An 18,639-nucleotide genomic window follows, 5' to 3' on the forward strand; every position below is an offset into this window, starting at 1 on the left:
CTCTATTCAGTGCAATTATACAATTTCACGTACCATAAGATAGAAAGTCTAAGCAAACTTAATACAAACAAAAAACAGGAATATGGCGGGATAAATGAACAACATATTTGGGTCAAACTCTAAAGTCAAATAAATCAAATTATTAATTACCTTACAAAAACTTTCGCAAAACATGTTACTCCACGATGACGCGGTGTGGAAGTTTATGGCAAAGTACAAACTATAAAAAAGTTCAGCACTGTTCAACCTAATCATCAGCTATATAAAGCAAACAATAAGGAGACATATACATCTAAAAGTTGTATTTACCAGTCTTGTGTTAACCAGGCTGATATTGATAACAGTTATTCCCTTTTCTCCTCAAGTTGATTTCGTATTCTTAACTCACAATGATGCGTAGTAAAATGTTAAGACAGTGTGCAAAATGTTATTTTATCACATAAAATTGTCCTCTGTCATATAAAGCACTATAATCAAAATCGAATCGCCCAATGTGCGGCTCCAAATCACGACCCCAGGATTAAGAGTCCCGTGCTCTACCGACTGATATTGTAAACATATATTACCTTTTCTCGTCAAGAGATGTCTCATACAACATAAAAAAGTCATTCGTATGTGAAAAAAGTCTATCGAGATGTATCATTAGACAGGCAAAGAAACGGCAGACGCTATATTTTTCATTTCCGACGTATTTGCTTTAACATCCGCTGGGTTTATTACACATAAAAATTAGTCTTGAAGACTATGAACCTCTCCTTGTTTGTGTGTGTTTGCTGACGTATTTGTGTTATTTGTGTTTTGCTTAGAGGCCTGTTTCTATATCACTATGTTCGTCTGTTAATGGAAAATTGACTTGAAAAGAACAATACAATTAGGTATTTTTCTCAGTCGCCTTATGTCACTTAACGTATTGTGAATAACCTTTAGCATTTGTACAGCCTTGTACCAGTCTGTACGCTGATAAGACAGCCGATTGAAACGTCGCTACATCACATCCGTCATGTTGTGAAATATCGTAGGGATTGGTTGTAAGAATACACATCAGTTTCATGTTTTCGGTAATTGTGGAGTGCAACATGTAATTTAGGATATGATTGACCAAAATTGACCCGATCGTGAACTTGTCTCTTTCCGCCGGCATCTTGATCAAGGGAAACAAATTTGTTAAATATAAAGCCCCCAATTGTGACGAATTACGTGGGAGGTATGTTTCACGATCTGACGTTAATAGCCGTGCGATATTAAATGACGAACACTAGTTGTGCCTTCTCAGAGCAAGAGAAACGTGTTATACAAACCAAGAGCCAGTCCGACATCGTTTCTTCAATTCCCGATGTGTTCTTATCACATCTAATATGAATATATACCTTATATTTAATCATCAAACCTTTCTTTGAATATTTTCTATTTTGGTTTGACTTTGTTATTTTGAATATAGTTTGGAAGTAGTTGCACGAATACACATCGATCTGATGTGCTTGGTGATACTCCTCTTGTAAACTGCAGGATGTTGGTTAGGACAGCAAAGGCCGAGATTGTTCATATTGTGAATTCGTCTGCTTCCGGTGTCATATTGTTCCATGTTAATTAAAAATTTCTTTAGAATAATGGTTTCACTATCGACTAATTACAACGCAGTATTTAGTTCATGCCATGACATAAATATCCAGGCGATGACTGAAGAACGATATTACTAGCTGTACCTTTCTCAAAACAAACCTTAGTCTGATAAGTCAACAGCCAATAGAAAGTTTTTTCTTCAACATCCGATGGTGATGTGCCATATCTAACACGACTATATACCTTCTATTTAGTCTTAGAACTTTACATTGACGATTGTCCTTAAGATTTGTGATTGTTATTATGTATTAAGCTCAATACAGCATATACCACTTTATCTTAGAATATTCGTTACCAGATTCTTTGGTGTGAAAGATCCCTACCAGAAACTTATATGACGGTAACAGATTAACTGCTGATGTCTGAACGATAGATCACTTATAATTAGCTACAGAACACTTAAAATTAAAAAAGCTAATATGGGACTAGTCGAATCACAAAAGGTCTCTTATGGGATATTTGTTTAAAAAACTATAGCAAGAAGAAAATGTGTTTATTCAACTCAATTATGCAATTCCTCGTATCCAAATGAAGAGGAAAATTCGAAAACACTTAATGAAAATAAAACGAGATGGCATTTCGAAAAACGAACATGATTCTTGGGTGACCAGGTTACGCTCAGAAGTCAAATAATTCAAATGTTTACCTACCTTACAAGCAAATTGAACAAAAGAGGTGTTTTGCTGTGGAATTTTGAGAAAGTGCAAATTACTACGGCAAAATATTGATGAGAAATACGCCACTAAAAACTGTATTTACAAACAAAGCTGTAGCTATTAAAATATACACGCTCGATGTGGGGCTCGAACCCACGACCCCGGGATTAAGAGTCCCGTGCTCTACCGACTGAGCTAACCGGGCAGATAATGTTAACATCTATTGACTTTTCTCATCAAGAGACATCGTATTTATATATCATAATAAAAAAACAACATTAGCTGTCATTATTTCACATAAAATTTACTCATGGTGACTGAAAAAAAAGAATGTTCGATAACAAACTCTTTCGTGTGATACATCGATATGGCAAAATTATGAGACCATGTCATTAAAACTTATGCACCAAAGATTAACTTCCAAACTGAAGGAAAATATATCGTATATGATTAACCATGTAAAATTAGAAAAATGTATTTTGTGATTACCTTGAACCCAAAAGGTCTCTTGCGAAATACTTTTTTTGAAACGATAACAGACTATTTCTCTATTCAGTGCAATTATACAATTTCACGTACCATAAGATAGAAAGTCTAAGCAAACTTAATACAAACAAAAAACAGGAATATGGCGGGATAAATGAACAACATATTTGGCTCAAACTCTAAAATCAAATAAATCAAATTATTAATTACCTTACAAAAACTTTCGCAAAACATGTTACTCCACGATGACGCGGTGTGGAAGTTTATGGCAAAGTACAAACTATAAAAAAGTTCAGCACTGTTCAACCTAATCATCAGCTATATAAAGCAAACAATAAGGAGACATATACATCTAAAAGTTGTATTTACCAGTCTTGTGTTAACCAGGCTGATATTGATAACAGTTATTCCCTTTTCTCCTCAAGTTGATTTCGTATTCTTAACTCACAATGATGCGTAGTAAAATGTTAAGACAGTGTGCAAAATGTTATTTTATCACATAAAATTGTCCTCTGTCATATAAAGCACTATAATCAAAATCGAATCGCCCAATGTGCGGCTCCAAATCACGACCCCGGGATTAAGAGTCCCGTGCTCTACCGACTGATATTGTAAACATATATTACCTTTTCTCGTCAAGAGATGTCTCATACAACATAAAAAAGTCATTCGTATGTGAAAAAAGTCTATCGAGATGTATCATTAGACAGGCAAAGAAACGGCAGACGCTATATTTTTCATTTCCGACGTATTTGCTTTAACATCCGCTGGGTTTATTACACATAAAAATTAGTCTTGAAGACTATGAACCTCTCCTTGTTTGTGTGTGTTTGCTGACGTATTTGTGTTATTTGTGTTTTGCTTAGAGGCCTGTTTCTATATCACTATGTTCGTCTGTTAATGGAAAATTGACTTGAAAAGAACAATACAATTAGGTATTTTTCTCAGTCGCCTTATGTCACTTAACGTATTGTGAATAACCTTTAGCATTTGTACAGCCTTGTACCAGTCTGTACGCTGATAAGACAGCCGATTGAAACGTCGCTACATCACATCCGTCATGTTGTGAAATATCGTAGGGATTGGTTGTAAGAATACACATCAGTTTCATGTTTTCGGTAATTGTGGAGTGCAACATGTAATTTAGGATATGATTGACCAAAATTGACCCGATCGTGAACTTGTCTCTTTCCGCCGGCATCTTGATCAAGGGAAACAAATTTGTTAAATATAAAGCCCCCAATTGTGACGAATTACGTGGGAGGTATGTTTCACGATCTGACGTTAATAGCCGTGCGATATTAAATGACGAACACTAGTTGTGCCTTCTCAGAGCAAGAGAAACGTGTTATACAAACCAAGAGCCAGTCCGACATCGTTTCTTCAATTCCCGATGTGTTCTTATCACATCTAATATGAATATATACCTTATATTTAATCATCAAACCTTTCTTTGAATATTTTCTATTTTGGTTTGACTTTGTTATTTTGAATATAGTTTGGAAGTAGTTGCACGAATACACATCGATCTGATGTGCTTGGTGATACTCCTCTTGTAAACTGCAGGATGTTGGTTAGGACAGCAAAGGCCGAGATTGTTCATATTGTGAATTCGTCTGCTTCCGGTGTCATATTGTTCCATGTTAATTAAAAATTTCTTTAGAATAATGGTTTCACTATCGACTAATTACAACGCAGTATTTAGTTCATGCCATGACATAAATATCCAGGCGATGACTGAAGAACGATATTACTAGCTGTACCTTTCTCAAAACAAACGTTAGTCTGATAAGTCAACAGCCAATAGAAAGTTTTTTCTTCAACATCCGATGGTGATGTGCCATATCTAACACGACTATATACCTTCTATTTAGTCTTAGAACTTTACATTGACGATTGTCCTTAACATTTGTGATTGTTATTATGTATTAAGCTCAATACAGCATTTACCACTTTATCTTAGAATATTCGTTACCAGATTCTTTGGTGTGAAAGATCCCTACCAGAAACTTATATGACGGTAACAGATTAACTGCTGATGTCTGAACGATAGATCACTTATAATTAGCTACAGAACACTTAAAATTAAAAAAGCTAATATGGGACTAGTCGAATCACAAAAGGTCTCTTATGGGATATTTGTTTAAAAAACTATAGCAAGAAGAAAATGTGTTTATTCAACTCAATTATGCAATTCCTCGTATCCAAATGAAGAGGAAAATTCGAAAACACTTAATGAAAATAAAACGAGATGGCATTTCGAAAAACGAACATGATTCTTGGGTGACCAGGTTACGCTCAGAAGTCAAATAATTCAAATGTTTACCTACCTTACAAGCAAATTGAACAAAAGAGGTGTTTTGCTGTGGAATTTTGAGAAAGTGCAAATTACTACGGCAAAATATTGATGAGAAATACGCCACTAAAAACTGTATTTACAAACAAAGCTGTAGCTATTAAAATATACACGCCCGATGTGGGGCTCGAACCCACGACCCCGGGATTAAGAGTCCCGTGCTCTACCGACTGAGCTAACCGGGCAGATAATGTTAACATCTATTGACTTTTCTCATCAAGAGACATCGTATTTATATATCATAATAAAAAAACAACATTAGCTGTCATTATTTCACATAAAATTTACTCATGGTGACTGAAAAAAAAGAATGTTCGATAACAAACTCTTTCGTGTGATACATCGATATGGCAAAATTATGAGACCATGTCATTAAAACTTATGCACCAAAGATTAACTTCCAAACTGAAGGAAAATATATCGTATATGATTAACCATGTAAAATTAGAAAAATGTATTTTGTGATTACCTTGAACCCAAAAGGTCTCTTGCGAAATACTTTTTTTGAAACGATAACAGACTATTTCTCTATTCAGTGCAATTATACAATTTCACGTACCATAAGATAGAAAGTCTAAGCAAACTTAATACAAACAAAAAACAGGAATATGGCGGGATAAATGAACAACATATTTGGCTCAAACTCTAAAATCAAATAAATCAAATTATTAATTACCTTACAAAAACTTTCGCAAAACATGTTACTCCACGATGACGCGGTGTGGAAGTTTATGGCAAAGTACAAACTATAAAAAAGTTCAGCACTGTTCAACCTAATCATCAGCTATATAAAGCAAACAATAAGGAGACATATACATCTAAAAGTTGTATTTACCAGTCTTGTGTTAACCAGGCTGATATTGATAACAGTTATTCCCTTTTCTCCTCAAGTTGATTTCGTATTCTTAACTCACAATGATGCGTAGTAAAATGTTAAGACAGTGTGCAAAATGTTATTTTATCACATAAAATTGTCCTCTGTCATATAAAGCACTATAATCAAAATCGAATCGCCCAATGTGCGGCTCCAAATCACGACCCCGGGATTAAGAGTCCCGTGCTCTACCGACTGATATTGTAAACATATATTACCTTTTCTCGTCAAGAGATGTCTCATACAACATAAAAAAGTCATTCGTATGTGAAAAAAGTCTATCGAGATGTATCATTAGACAGGCAAAGAAACGGCAGACGCTATATTTTTCATTTCCGACGTATTTGCTTTAACATCCGCTGGGTTTATTACACATAAAAATTAGTCTTGAAGACTATGAACCTCTCCTTGTTTGTGTGTGTTTGCTGACGTATTTGTGTTATTTGTGTTTTGCTTAGAGGCCTGTTTCTATATCACTATGTTCGTCTGTTAATGGAAAATTGACTTGAAAAGAACAATACAATTAGGTATTTTTCTCAGTCGCCTTATGTCACTTAACGTATTGTGAATAACCTTTAGCATTTGTACAGCCTTGTACCAGTCTGTACGCTGATAAGACAGCCGATTGAAACGTCGCTACATCACATCCGTCATGTTGTGAAATATCGTAGGGATTGGTTGTAAGAATACACATCAGTTTCATGTTTTCGGTAATTGTGGAGTGCAACATGTAATTTAGGATATGATTGACCAAAATTGACCCGATCGTGAACTTGTCTCTTTCCGCCGGCATCTTGATCAAGGGAAACAAATTTGTTAAATATAAAGCCCCCAATTGTGACGAATTACGTGGGAGGTATGTTTCACGATCTGACGTTAATAGCCGTGCGATATTAAATGACGAACACTAGTTGTGCCTTCTCAGAGCAAGAGAAACGTGTTATACAAACCAAGAGCCAGTCCGACATCGTTTCTTCAATTCCCGATGTGTTCTTATCACATCTAATATGAATATATACCTTATATTTAATCATCAAACCTTTCTTTGAATATTTTCTATTTTGGTTTGACTTTGTTATTTTGAATATAGTTTGGAAGTAGTTGCACGAATACACATCGATCTGATGTGCTTGGTGATACTCCTCTTGTAAACTGCAGGATGTTGGTTAGGACAGCAAAGGCCGAGATTGTTCATATTGTGAATTCGTCTGCTTCCGGTGTCATATTGTTCCATGTTAATTAAAAATTTCTTTAGAATAATGGTTTCACTATCGACTAATTACAACGCAGTATTTAGTTCATGCCATGACATAAATATCCAGGCGATGACTGAAGAACGATATTACTAGCTGTACCTTTCTCAAAACAAACGTTAGTCTGATAAGTCAACAGCCAATAGAAAGTTTTTTCTTCAACATCCGATGGTGATGTGCCATATCTAACACGACTATATACCTTCTATTTAGTCTTAGAACTTTACATTGACGATTGTCCTTAACATTTGTGATTGTTATTATGTATTAAGCTCAATACAGCATTTACCACTTTATCTTAGAATATTCGTTACCAGATTCTTTGGTGTGAAAGATCCCTACCAGAAACTTATATGACGGTAACAGATTAACTGCTGATGTCTGAACGATAGATCACTTATAATTAGCTACAGAACACTTAAAATTAAAAAAGCTAATATGGGACTAGTCGAATCACAAAAGGTCTCTTATGGGATATTTGTTTAAAAAACTATAGCAAGAAGAAAATGTGTTTATTCAACTCAATTATGCAATTCCTCGTATCCAAATGAAGAGGAAAATTCGAAAACACTTAATGAAAATAAAACGAGATGGCATTTCGAAAAACGAACATGATTCTTGGGTGACCAGGTTACGCTCAGAAGTCAAATAATTCAAATGTTTACCTACCTTACAAGCAAATTGAACAAAAGAGGTGTTTTGCTGTGGAATTTTGAGAAAGTGCAAATTACTACGGCAAAATATTGATGAGAAATACGCCACTAAAAACTGTATTTACAAACAAAGCTGTAGCTATTAAAATATACACGCCCGATGTGGGGCTCGAACCCACGACCCCGGGATTAAGAGTCCCGTGCTCTACCGACTGAGCTAACCGGGCAGATAATGTTAACATCTATTGACTTTTCTCATCAAGAGACATCGTATTTATATATCATAATAAAAAAACAACATTAGCTGTCATTATTTCACATAAAATTTACTCATGGTGACTGAGAAAAAGAATGTTCGATAACAAACTCTTTCGTGTGATACATCGATATGGCAAAATTATGAGACCATGTCATTAAAATTTATGCACCAAAGATTAACTTCCAAACTGAAGGAAAATATATCGTATATGATTAACCATGTAAAATTAGAAAAATGTATTTTGTGATTACCTTGAACCCAAAAGGTCTCTTGCGAAATACTTTTTTTGAAACGATAACAGACTATTTCTCTATTCAGTGCAATTATACAATTTCACGTACCATAAGATAGAAAGTCTAAGCAAACTTAATACAAACAAAAAACAGGAATATGGCGGGATAAATGAACAACATATTTGGGTCAAACTCTAAAGTCAAATAAATCAAATTATTAATTACCTTACAAAAACTTTCGCAAAACATGTTACTCCACGATGACGCGGTGTGGAAGTTTATGGCAAAGTACAAACTATAAAAAAGTTCAGCACTGTTCAACCTAATCATCAGCTATATAAAGCAAACAATAAGGAGACATATACATCTAAAAGTTGTATTTACCAGTCTTGTGTTAACCAGGCTGATATTGATAACAGTTATTCCCTTTTCTCCTCAAGTTGATTTCGTATTCTTAACTCACAATGATGCGTAGTAAAATGTTAAGACAGTGTGCAAAATGTTATTTTATCACATAAAATTGTCCTCTGTCATATAAAGCACTATAATCAAAATCGAATCGCCCAATGTGCGGCTCCAAATCACGACCCCAGGATTAAGAGTCCCGTGCTCTACCGACTGATATTGTAAACATATATTACCTTTTCTCGTCAAGAGATGTCTCATACAACATAAAAAAGTCATTCGTATGTGAAAAAAGTCTATCGAGATGTATCATTAGACAGGCAAAGAAACGGCAGACGCTATATTTTTCATTTCCGACGTATTTGCTTTAACATCCGCTGGGTTTATTACACATAAAAATTAGTCTTGAAGACTATGAACCTCTCCTTGTTTGTGTGTGTTTGCTGACGTATTTGTGTTATTTGTGTTTTGCTTAGAGGCCTGTTTCTATATCACTATGTTCGTCTGTTAATGGAAAATTGACTTGAAAAGAACAATACAATTAGGTATTTTTCTCAGTCGCCTTATGTCACTTAACGTATTGTGAATAACCTTTAGCATTTGTACAGCCTTGTACCAGTCTGTACGCTGATAAGACAGCCGATTGAAACGTCGCTACATCACATCCGTCATGTTGTGAAATATCGTAGGGATTGGTTGTAAGAATACACATCAGTTTCATGTTTTCGGTAATTGTGGAGTGCAACATGTAATTTAGGATATGATTGACCAAAATTGACCCGATCGTGAACTTGTCTCTTTCCGCCGGCATCTTGATCAAGGGAAACAAATTTGTTAAATATAAAGCCCCCAATTGTGACGAATTACGTGGGAGGTATGTTTCACGATCTGACGTTAATAGCCGTGCGATATTAAATGACGAACACTAGTTGTGCCTTCTCAGAGCAAGAGAAACGTGTTATACAAACCAAGAGCCAGTCCGACATCGTTTCTTCAATTCCCGATGTGTTCTTATCACATCTAATATGAATATATACCTTATATTTAATCATCAAACCTTTCTTTGAATATTTTCTATTTTGGTTTGACTTTGTTATTTTGAATATAGTTTGGAAGTAGTTGCACGAATACACATCGATCTGATGTGCTTGGTGATACTCCTCTTGTAAACTGCAGGATGTTGGTTAGGACAGCAAAGGCCGAGATTGTTCATATTGTGAATTCGTCTGCTTCCGGTGTCATATTGTTCCATGTTAATTAAAAATTTCTTTAGAATAATGGTTTCACTATCGACTAATTACAACGCAGTATTTAGTTCATGCCATGACATAAATATCCAGGCGATGACTGAAGAACGATATTACTAGCTGTACCTTTCTCAAAACAAACCTTAGTCTGATAAGTCAACAGCCAATAGAAAGTTTTTTCTTCAACATCCGATGGTGATGTGCCATATCTAACACGACTATATACCTTCTATTTAGTCTTAGAACTTTACATTGACGATTGTCCTTAAGATTTGTGATTGTTATTATGTATTAAGCTCAATACAGCATATACCACTTTATCTTAGAATATTCGTTACCAGATTCTTTGGTGTGAAAGATCCCTACCAGAAACTTATATGACGGTAACAGATTAACTGCTGATGTCTGAACGATAGATCACTTATAATTAGCTACAGAACACTTAAAATTAAAAAAGCTAATATGGGACTAGTCGAATCACAAAAGGTCTCTTATGGGATATTTGTTTAAAAAACTATAGCAAGAAGAAAATGTGTTTATTCAACTCAATTATGCAATTCCTCGTATCCAAATGAAGAGGAAAATTCGAAAACACTTAATGAAAATAAAACGAGATGGCATTTCGAAAAACGAACATGATTCTTGGGTGACCAGGTTACGCTCAGAAGTCAAATAATTCAAATGTTTACCTACCTTACAAGCAAATTGAACAAAAGAGGTGTTTTGCTGTGGAATTTTGAGAAAGTGCAAATTACTACGGCAAAATATTGATGAGAAATACGCCACTAAAAACTGTATTTACAAACAAAGCTGTAGCTATTAAAATATACACGCTCGATGTGGGGCTCGAACCCACGACCCCGGGATTAAGAGTCCCGTGCTCTACCGACTGAGCTAACCGGGCAGATAATGTTAACATCTATTGACTTTTCTCATCAAGAGACATCGTATTTATATATCATAATAAAAAAACAACATTAGCTGTCATTATTTCACATAAAATTTACTCATGGTGACTGAAAAAAAAGAATGTTCGATAACAAACTCTTTCGTGTGATACATCGATATGGCAAAATTATGAGACCATGTCATTAAAACTTATGCACCAAAGATTAACTTCCAAACTGAAGGAAAATATATCGTATATGATTAACCATGTAAAATTAGAAAAATGTATTTTGTGATTACCTTGAACCCAAAAGGTCTCTTGCGAAATACTTTTTTTGAAACGATAACAGACTATTTCTCTATTCAGTGCAATTATACAATTTCACGTACCATAAGATAGAAAGTCTAAGCAAACTTAATACAAACAAAAAACAGGAATATGGCGGGATAAATGAACAACATATTTGGGTCAAACTCTAAAATCAAATAAATCAAATTATTAATTACCTTACAAAAACTTTCGCAAAACATGTTACTCCACGATGACGCGGTGTGGAAGTTTATGGCAAAGTACAAACTATAAAAAAGTTCAGCACTGTTCAACCTAATCATCAGCTATATAAAGCAAACAATAAGGAGACATATACATCTAAAAGTTGTATTTACCAGTCTTGTGTTAACCAGGCTGATATTGATAACAGTTATTCCCTTTTCTCCTCAAGTTGATTTCGTATTCTTAACTCACAATGATGCGTAGTAAAATGTTAAGACAGTGTGCAAAATGTTATTTTATCACATAAAATTGTCCTCTGTCATATAAAACACTATAATCAAAATCGAATCGCCCAATGTGCGGCTCCAACCCACGACCCCGGGATTAAGAGTCCCGTGCTCTACCGACTGATATTGTAAACATATATTACCTTTTCTCGTCAAGAGATGTCTCATACAATATAAACCAGTCATTCGTATGTGAAAAAAGTCTATCGAGATGTATCATTAGACAGGCAAAGAAAAGGCAGACGCTATATTTTTCATTTCCGACGTATTTGCTTTAACATCCGCTGGGTTTATTACACATAAAAATTAGTCTTGAAGACTATGAACCTCTCCTTGTTTGTGTGTGTTTGCTGACGTATTTGTGTTATTTGTGTTTTGCTTAGATGCCTGTTTTTATATCACTATGTTCGTCTGTTAATGGAAAATTGACTTGAAAAGAACAATACAATTAGGTATTTTTCTCAGTCGCCTTATGTCACTTAACGTATTGTGAATAACCTTTAGCATTTTTACAGCCTTGTACCAGTCTGTACGCTGATAAGACAGCCGATTGAAACGTCGCTACATCACATCCGTCATGTTGTGAAATATCGTAGGGATTGGTTGTAAGAATACACATCAGTTTCATGTTTTCGGTAATTGTGGAGTGCAACATGTAATTTAGGATATGATTGACCAAAATTGACCCGATCGTGAACTTGTCTCTTTCCGCCGGCATCTTGATCAAGGGAAACAAATTTGTTAAATATAAAGCCCCCAATTGTGACGAATTACGTGGGAGGTATGTTTCACGATCTGACGTTAATAGCCGTGCGATATTAAATGACGAACACTAGTTGTGCCTTCTCAGAGCAAGAGAAACGTGTTATACAAACCAAGAGCCAGTCCGACGTCGTTTCTTCAATTCCCGATGTGTTCTTATCACATCTAATATGAATATATACCTTATATTTAATCATCAAACCTTTCTTTGAATATTTTCTATTTTGGTTTGACTTTGTTATTTTGAATATAGTTTGGAAGTAGTTGCACGAATACACATCGATCTGATGTGCTTGGTGATACTCCTCTTGTAAACTGCAGGATGTTGGTTAGGACAGCAAAGGCCGAGATTGTTCATATTGTGAATTCGTCTGCTTCCGGTGTCATATTGTTCCATGTTAATTAAAAATGTCTTTAGAATAATGGTTTCACTATCGACTAATTACAACGCAGTATTTAGTTCATGCCATGACATAAATATCCAGGCGATGACTGAAGAACGATATTACTAGCTGTACCTTTCTCAAAACAAACGTTAGTCTGATAAGTCAACAGCCAATAGAAAGTTTTTTCTTCAACATCCGATGGTGATGTGCCATATCTAACACGACTATATACCTTCTATTTAGTCTTAGAACTTTACATTGACGATTGTCCTTAACATTTGTGATTGTTATTATGTATTAAGCTCAATACAGCATTTACCACTTTATCTTAGAATATTCGTTACCAGATTCTTTGGTGTGAAAGATCCCTACCAGAAACTTATATGACGGTAACAGATTAACTGCTGATGTCTGAACGATAGATCACTTATAATTAGCTACAGAACACTTAAAATTAAAAAAGCTAATATGGGACTAGTCGAATCACAAAAGGTCTCTTATGGGATATTTGTTTAAAAAACTATAGCAAGAAGAAAATGTGTTTATTCAACTCAATTATGCAATTCCTCGTATCCAAATGAAGAGGAAAATTCGAAAACACTTAATGAAAATAAAACGAGATGGCATTTCGAAAAACGAACATGATTCTTGGGTGACCAGGTTACGCTCAGAAGTCAAATAATTCAAATGTTTACCTACCTTACAAGCAAATTGAACAAAAGAGGTGTTTTGCTGTGGAATTTTGAGAAAGTGCAAATTACTACGGCAAAATATTGATGAGAAATACGCCACTAAAAACTGTATTTACAAACAAAGCTGTAGCTATTAAAATATACACGCCCGATGTGGGGCTCGAAGCCACGACCCCGGGATTAAGAGTCCCGTGCTCTACCGACTGAGCTAACCGGGCAGATAATGTTAACATCTATTGACTTTTCTCATCAAGAGACATCGTATTTATATATCATAATAAAAAAACAACATTAGCTGTCATTATTTCACATAAAATTTACTCATGGTGACTGAAAAAAAAGAATGTTCGATAACAAACTCTTTCGTGTGATACATCGATATGGCAAAATTATGAGACCATGTCATTAAAACTTATGCACCAAAGATTAACTTCCAAACTGAAGGAAAATATATCGTATATGATTAACCATGTAAAATTAGAAAAATGTATTTTGTGATTACCTTGAACCCAAAAGGTCTCTTGCGAAATACTTTTTTTGAAACGATAACAGACTATTTCTCTATTCAGTGCAATTATACAATTTCACGTACCATAAGATAGAAAGTCTAAGCAAACTTAATACAAACAAAAAACAGGAATATGGCGGGATAAATGAACAACATATTTGGCTCAAACTCTAAAATCAAATAAATCAAATTATTAATTACCTTACAAAAACTTTCGCAAAACATGTTACTCCACGATGACGCGGTGTGGAAGTTTATGGCAAAGTACAAACTATAAAAAAGTTCAGCACTGTTCAACCTAATCATCAGCTATATAAAGCAAACAATAAGGAGACATATACATCTAAAAGTTGTATTTACCAGTCTTGTGTTAACCAGGCTGATATTGATAACAGTTATTCCCTTTTCTCCTCAAGTTGATTTCGTATTCTTAACTCACAATGATGCGTAGTAAAATGTTAAGACAGTGTGCAAAATGTTATTTTATCACATAAAATTGTCCTCTGTCATATAAAGCACTATAATCAAAATCGAATCGCCCAATGTGCGGCTCCAAATCACGACCCCGGGATTAAGAGTCCCGTGCTCTACCGACTGATATTGTAAACATATATTACCTTTTCTCGTCAAGAGATGTCTCATACAACATAAAAAAGTCATTCGTATGTGAAAAAAGTCTATCGAGATGTATCATTAGACAGGCAAAGAAACGGCAGACGCTATATTTTTCATTTCCGACGTATTTGCTTTAACATCCGCTGGGTTTATTACACATAAAAATTAGTCTTGAAGACTATGAACCTCTCCTTGTTTGTGTGTGTTTGCTGACGTATTTGTGTTATTTGTGTTTTGCTTAGAGGCCTGTTTCTATATCACTATGTTCGTCTGTTAATGGAAAATTGACTTGAAAAGAACAATACAATTAGGTATTTTTCTCAGTCGCCTTATGTCACTTAACGTATTGTGAATAACCTTTAGCATTTGTACAGCCTTGTACCAGTCTGTACGCTGATAAGACAGCCGATTGAAACGTCGCTACATCACATCCGTCATGTTGTGAAATATCGTAGGGATTGGTTGTAAGAATACACATCAGTTTCATGTTTTCGGTAATTGTGGAGTGCAACATGTAATTTAGGATATGATTGACCAAAATTGACCCGATCGTGAACTTGTCTCTTTCCGCCGGCATCTTGATCAAGGGAAACAAATTTGTTAAATATAAAGCCCCCAATTGTGACGAATTACGTGGGAGGTATGTTTCACGATCTGACGTTAATAGCCGTGCGATATTAAATGACGAACACTAGTTGTGCCTTCTCAGAGCAAGAGAAACGTGTTATACAAACCAAGAGCCAGTCCGACATCGTTTCTTCAATTCCCGATGTGTTCTTATCACATCTAATATGAATATATACCTTATATTTAATCATCAAACCTTTCTTTGAATATTTTCTATTTTGGTTTGACTTTGTTATTTTGAATATAGTTTGGAAGTAGTTGCACGAATACACATCGATCTGATGTGCTTGGTGATACTCCTCTTGTAAACTGCAGGATGTTGGTTAGGACAGCAAAGGCCGAGATTGTTCATATTGTGAATTCGTCTGCTTCCGGTGTCATATTGTTCCATGTTAATTAAAAATTTCTTTAGAATAATGGTTTCACTATCGACTAATTACAACGCAGTATTTAGTTCATGCCATGACATAAATATCCAGGCGATGACTGAAGAACGATATTACTAGCTGTACCTTTCTCAAAACAAACGTTAGTCTGATAAGTCAACAGCCAATAGAAAGTTTTTTCTTCAACATCCGATGGTGATGTGCCATATCTAACACGACTATATACCTTCTATTTAGTCTTAGAACTTTACATTGACGATTGTCCTTAACATTTGTGATTGTTATTATGTATTAAGCTCAATACAGCATTTACCACTTTATCTTAGAATATTCGTTACCAGATTCTTTGGTGTGAAAGATCCCTACCAGAAACTTATATGACGGTAACAGATTAACTGCTGATGTCTGAACGATAGATCACTTATAATTAGCTACAGAACACTTAAAATTAAAAAAGCTAATATGGGACTAGTCGAATCACAAAAGGTCTCTTATGGGATATTTGTTTAAAAAACTATAGCAAGAAGAAAATGTGTTTATTCAACTCAATTATGCAATTCCTCGTATCCAAATGAAGAGGAAAATTCGAAAACACTTAATGAAAATAAAACGAGATGGCATTTCGAAAAACGAACATGATTCTTGGGTGACCAGGTTACGCTCAGAAGTCAAATAATTCAAATGTTTACCTACCTTACAAGCAAATTGAACAAAAGAGGTGTTTTGCTGTGGAATTTTGAGAAAGTGCAAATTACTACGGCAAAATATTGATGAGAAATACGCCACTAAAAACTGTATTTACAAACAAAGCTGTAGCTATTAAAATATACACGCCCGATGTGGGGCTCGAAGCCACGACCCCGGGATTAAGAGTCCCGTGCTCTACCGACTGAGCTAACCGGGCAGATAATGTTAACATCTATTGACTTTTCTCATCAAGAGACATCGTATTTATATATCATAATAAAAAAACAACATTAGCTGTCATTATTTCACATAAAATTTACTCATGGTGACTGAAAAAAAAGAATGTTCGATAACAAACTCTTTCGTGTGATACATCGATATGGCAAAATTATGAGACCATGTCATTAAAACTTATGCACCAAAGATTAACTTCCAAACTGAAGGAAAATATATCGTATATGATTAACCATGTAAAATTAGAAAAATGTATTTTGTGATTACCTTGAACCCAAAAGGTCTCTTGCGAAATACTTTTTTTGAAACGATAACAGACTATTTCTCTATTCAGTGCAATTATACAATTTCACGTACCATAAGATAGAAAGTCTAAGCAAACTTAATACAAACAAAAAACAGGAATATGGCGGGATAAATGAACAACATATCTGGCTCAAACTCTAAAATCAAATAAATCAAATTATTAATTACCTTACAAAAACTTTCGCAAAACATGTTACTCCACGATGACGCGGTGTGGAAGTTTATGGCAAAGTACAAACTATAAAAAAGTTCAGCACTGTTCAACCTAATCATCAGCTATATAAAGCAAACAATAAGGAGACATATACATCTAAAAGTTGTATTTACCAGTCTTGTGTTAACCAGGCTGATATTGATAACAGTTATTCCCTTTTCTCCTCAAGTTGATTTCGTATTCTTAACTCACAATGATGCGTAGTAAAATGTTAAGACAGTGTGCAAAATGTTATTTTATCACATAAAATTGTCCCCTGTCATATAAAACACTATAATCAAAATCGAATCGCCCAATGTGCGGCTCCAACCCACGACCCCGGGATTAAGAGTCCCGTGCTCTACCGACTGATATTGTAAACATATATTACCTTTTCTCGTCAAGAAATGTCTCATACAATATAAACCAGTCATTCGTATGTGAAAAAAGTCTATCGAGATGTATCATTAGACAGGCAAAGAAAAGGCAGACGCTATATTTTTCATTTCCGACGTATTTGCTTTAACATCCGCTGGATTTATTACACATAAAAATTAGTCTTGAAGACTATGAACCTCTCCTTGTTTGTGTGTGTTTGCTGACGTATTTGTGTTATTTGTGTTTTGCTTAGATGCCTGTTTCTATATCACTATGTTCGTCTGTTAATGGAAAATTGACTTGAAAAGAACAATACAATTAGGTATTTTTCTCAGTCGCCTTATGTCACTGAACGTATTGTGAATAACCTTTAGCATTTTTACAGCCTTGTACCAGTCTGTACGCTGATAAGACAGCCGATTGAAACGTCGCTACATCACATCCGTCATGTTGTGAAATATCGTAGGGATTGGTTGTAAGAATACACATCAGTTTCATGTTTTCGGTAATTGTGGAGTGCAACATGTAATTTAGGATATGATTGACCAAAATTGACCCGATCGTGAACTTGTCTCTTTCCGCCGGCATCTTGATCAAGGGAAACAAATTTGTTAAATATAAAGCCCCCAATTGTGACGAATTACGTGGGAGGTATGTTTCACGATCTGACGTTAATAGCCGTGCGATATTAAATGACGAACACTAGTTGTGCCTTCTCAGAGCAAGAGAAACGTGTTATACAAACCAAGAGCCAGTCCGACGTCGTTTCTTCAATTCCCGATGTGTTCTTATCACATCTAATATGAATATATACCTTATATTTAATCATCAAACCTTTCTTTGAATATTTTCTATTTTGGTTTGACTTTGTTATTTTGAATATAGTTTGGAAGTAGTTGCACGAATACACATCGATCTGATGTGCTTGGTGATACTCCTCTTGTAAACTGCAGGATGTTGGTTAGGACAGCAAAGGCCGAGATTGTTCATATTGTGAATTCGTCTGCTTCCGGTGTCATATTGTTCCATGTTAATTAAAAATTTCTTTAGAATAATGGTTTCACTATCGACTAATTACAACGCAGTATTTAGTTCATGCCATGACATAAATATCCAGGCGATGACTGAAGAACGATATTACTAGCTGTACCTTTC

General features: G+C 35.0%; 6 non-coding genes across 6 annotated transcripts; all 6 read right to left on the reverse strand.

Annotated features, from left to right (window-relative positions):
* Window positions 1-2,408: 2,408 nt before the first annotated feature.
* On the reverse strand, window positions 2,409-2,481 carry Trnak-cuu (transfer RNA lysine (anticodon CUU)). The gene has a single exon. It is a non-coding gene; the product is annotated as a tRNA-Lys (tRNA).
* Window positions 2,482-5,230: 2,749 nt separating this feature from the next.
* On the reverse strand, window positions 5,231-5,303 carry Trnak-cuu (transfer RNA lysine (anticodon CUU)). The gene has a single exon. It is a non-coding gene; the product is annotated as a tRNA-Lys (tRNA).
* A 2,749-nt stretch (window positions 5,304-8,052) lies between these two features.
* Trnak-cuu (transfer RNA lysine (anticodon CUU)) lies at window positions 8,053-8,125 on the reverse strand. The gene has a single exon. It is a non-coding gene; the product is annotated as a tRNA-Lys (tRNA).
* Window positions 8,126-10,873: 2,748 nt separating this feature from the next.
* On the reverse strand, window positions 10,874-10,946 carry Trnak-cuu (transfer RNA lysine (anticodon CUU)). The gene has a single exon. It is a non-coding gene; the product is annotated as a tRNA-Lys (tRNA).
* A 2,749-nt stretch (window positions 10,947-13,695) lies between these two features.
* On the reverse strand, window positions 13,696-13,768 carry Trnak-cuu (transfer RNA lysine (anticodon CUU)). The gene has a single exon. It is a non-coding gene; the product is annotated as a tRNA-Lys (tRNA).
* Window positions 13,769-16,517: 2,749 nt separating this feature from the next.
* On the reverse strand, window positions 16,518-16,590 carry Trnak-cuu (transfer RNA lysine (anticodon CUU)). The gene has a single exon. It is a non-coding gene; the product is annotated as a tRNA-Lys (tRNA).
* Between the last annotated feature and the right edge of the window lie 2,049 nt (window positions 16,591-18,639).

The sequence above is a fragment of the Sinohyriopsis cumingii genome, chromosome 10, assembly GCF_028554795.1.
Source record: "Sinohyriopsis cumingii isolate HCF-2022 chromosome 10, ASM2855479v2, whole genome shotgun sequence".
Classification (NCBI taxonomy): Eukaryota; Metazoa; Mollusca; class Bivalvia; order Unionida; family Unionidae; genus Sinohyriopsis; species Sinohyriopsis cumingii.